The following is a 3,850-nucleotide window of genomic DNA, read 5'->3' as shown; positions in this document are numbered from 1 at the left end:
TAACTAACATTAGTGCTAAAAGCACTAGATGAGTGTCAATGGACATTGTTTCTTGAAATGCTTGAGAATCTTGTTAAGATCTCCTCTCCTTGCTAGTAAATAACTTGAATGCTTGCTGAAGACTGAGTGCTCGAGCAGATTAGAGAGTCAATGACTTGATTTGAGCCACAGGAGTGAGAGAAGGAAGTAAAACAAGAGCTTGAAGCTTGATAGCTATGGAGTCTGCATTAGGGTTTTAGGGGGCAGCCTAGTTTTTCACCTCTTGTGAGCTGAATACTTGATCATTTCCAAAACTTTCTTGATAGAAATGAAGTTTAGGAAGCAGGCTATCAAAGCCCTATGATCCTCGCTAGCATCGTGATGGCAGAATTGATCGTACGAACATCAGATGGCGCAGAAATGGCAGCGACTAGATGATGGCGCAATGCTGGAGCGTGGAGTCAACAATGTCGTGGTTTGAGGTAACAGGGAGGAGCGCCCTGAGTTAGAGAAGGTTTTCCCAGAAGAAAACACAAGCTGAAATGGCTTGGATTGGGAGCTACAAGTCCTCCACTGAAGGTGGGTAGCTATGGAGGTAGGTGAGAGATCCAAGGAAAAGTGGAGGGAGCCAGAAATTTAAAGTGAAATGACTCAATTAGTGGCCTGATGGCTCACTAACTTAAAACCCGCTCTGTTACCATGTTAAAATACAGAGAATGCATGCTATGAAGGATCATTGATGAGAAAATAGACAATCATAATGAGGCAGAAGCATTGACAAGGAAGAACAACTAATATTATCCAAGCATAATGCAAGTACAACTGATTGATAATGACTGATAAAATGAGTGTGGGGATGAGTGCCTTTTATAGGCTTACAATAGGTGGTATTGATAGGTGGAGATAGGTGGAAAGGGACCATAGTATTCAACAGCCGTGGTTTTAATAAATTGTGCATACATGACCTAGTCTAAGGCTTTATTTGCAGTCTGTTTCTTTGCCTTGTTTGTCCCATACAAAGAGGCTATGGTGGATGTGATTGCATATTTCTCAACAGATCCACCCTCTACTCCCTCTAGGATTAAGGATGGACTTCTATTGGAGTCAATTCTTGTATCTCTTTGATGATGGACTCACTATTCGGCCATTGTATATGGATACCCATCTCTGTCACAACATATAGGCTGCTATTGGACAGATTGCAGGCATGCAGCTCCTCTCACAAGCTACAGATAGAGATATGAAGATGGAAAAATACCCTAGTAGATGATATGATTCACTAGGTTTGTTGACTGATTCGAGAAAAAGAAGCACTACATATGCAAATGTCCAATGTACTATGGCATAAAAGGACTATATCAATGGAGAAACACTACAAGGATATACTTTGGAGATAAAGGAATACTACATATGCAAATGTCCAATGTACTATTGTTGAGATGTCGAGCTCTACATGTGTTGGAATCCACTACCCGCCTTGGTAATGTGGTGGGATATTACTCACTAGTATGTTAGAAGACTGACATGAGAATATGCGAGTGGTTCTACAACTGGACTATACCCACATAGTCCACCCTTGGTTATGATACGTTTTATTATGCCACCTCTTCTTTCCTTACTGGGTTCACACTTAGTGACTACATGTACATTTGTGTGGTACTTTCATATTAGTCGTTTATCATGTTGTAGACTTATTTCTTTTTGTATAGAATAAGAAGAAAGAAAAAGAGGAAGATTTCAGTCCTATCTCTTCGTGTTCTCAAGTCTCCATTGCTTTTTTGTGTGTGCTCTTGAGTTCTTTATCTCTCTTCCCTCTTGTTTGTTTTAATGGTATCGAAGCCGTCCCATGGTTGTGCAAAGCTCAATTGAAGGTTGAGGTGAAGGTGATGGAGCAGAAAGAAAGCAACGGGCAGGAAGCTCTTTTACCTTGCTCGATTTGCCTTGGGTTATAGTTGCAAGAGGCTCTTGAGACTGGCAGGGGTCTGTAGTCTCTGATTATAGTGGAACTTGGTGAGTAGGAAGAACAATGTATATACTACAGATAAGCTCATAAGGGCTTGCTTGCTGTGGTTTTTTGCATCAGAGGTCATTTTGGTCTCTGTTTTGGACTTATAAGTGGTCTCGACAATAGTTTTTGCGTGTACTGCAATTTTCACTGTGTTGGCCATTTACATGTTTACAAGTTATAAATTTCAAATGTGTAAGGTTTTAGGTGTTTGCAGGGTTGTAGACATAGAAGGCAATACAAATTGCAGACTATGGTCATTGTGGTGCATAGGGTTGTCATGTACGAAAGGTACGATATAGTACGGTACGATAAAATACTGTACTAATTGGTACCTTATGATTTTATAAGGTACAGAACAATATTGGTACCAAAAAAAAAACTTGATTATTTTGGATTATAGATAATAGAATACATGTTTAGAGCTAAAATAGCAATGTCACTTGAGTTAATAGGATAAATAGGATAACAAGGAAAAACCTCATGCACAACATGCGCAATGCGCTACTAGAAGACAGATGGGAGTGCATATATAATACATTAAAGAACAAAGCAAAGTTTAGGGTGGATGGACAAATAGGCTCTTCATTCTTTTTTTTGTGTGTGTGTGTGAGACGAGAGAGAGAGAGAGAGAGAGAGAGAGAGAGAGAGAGAGAGAGAGGGGAGGGGAAGGATGCTCTTGGAATTGCATACTCATCTTGGAAGTTGGGAGAGAGAGAGAGAGAGAGAGAGAGGAGGGGGAGGGATGCTCTTGGAATTGCATACTCATCTTGGAAGTTGGGAGAGAGAGAGAGTGTGTGTGTGGGTCTAGTCTTCAGAGGCCAAAAATAGCCTGTTTTTTTGTACGAAATGGTACGGATACGTACTGTATGGTACGGTATGAAGCATATGGAATGAACTAGTCCGTACATAGTACAAATGCAACTATGGTGGTGCAGTTGGTGAAAAGACTTCATATTTAGTTGTGGTGCACATGGTATCAGTTTGCTTGTAGATTGCAATTTTTTGTAAGTTGTTTTGTCAAAATGTCTAACAACTTTAACTAGATCATTAGTGAGAAGCTTGATAATAATAATTATCTTGCATGGGAGTTTATGATGATCAATTTCTTAAAGGTCAAAGGTGTTTGGAATTACATTGAAGGATACATAGCAATAGCACCTGAAGTTCCTATGCGAAATGCTATTGCAAAACACGTAAAGGCTAGGAAAGATTGGGAGCACACACAGAGTAAAGTCATGTATTGGCTGTCTACTATCATTGTCATAGATAGAATGATGGGCTATTTGCAGGAATGTAATACTCTCTCTATTATATGGAAGAATCTGACAAGGTTGTTTCAAGTAAATACAAAGCCTAGAAAGCTAAAGCTCAAAGTCAAGTTGAACCAAGTGAAAAGAGGAAATTTGTCCATTAATAGTTATGCCTTGAAGATTAAGAGTATTGTGGAAGCTCTTGGATCTATCGGTATGGTAGTTGATGATGATGATGTTGTGTGTGTATGCTTAGATGGACTTGAAGATAAATAGAAGAGCTTTAGGTTATCTATGAATACAAGGGATGATATCCTTGATTTTGCAGTCTTTGATTTCTATGTTGATACTTGAGAAGAAAAACCTTGTCTTGGATTTCTCTTATTCTCAAAGCAAGAACAAGTTTAAATAGGTATTTTACTCTACTAGTAGATGTAGAGATCGTGGCAGAGGCCAAGCTAGTGGCCATGGTCAAAGTTATAATACACAATAAAATAGAAGAGGAGATTCTTGAGGAAGGGGGAGTCCAAAAGGCCAAGTTATAGATTCTAATAGGCAACAAAATTTTGGTGATAGTAGGGAGTGTTGGTATTGTGGTTAGAAAGGCTATTTT

This window comes from Lygodium microphyllum, chromosome 28, assembly GCF_053477565.2.
Source record: "Lygodium microphyllum isolate KBCC chromosome 28, Lygodium_microphyllum_v1.1.10, whole genome shotgun sequence".
In the NCBI taxonomy this organism is placed as follows: Eukaryota; Viridiplantae; Streptophyta; class Polypodiopsida; order Schizaeales; family Lygodiaceae; genus Lygodium; species Lygodium microphyllum.
Note: the sequence above shows the minus strand (reverse complement) of the source record.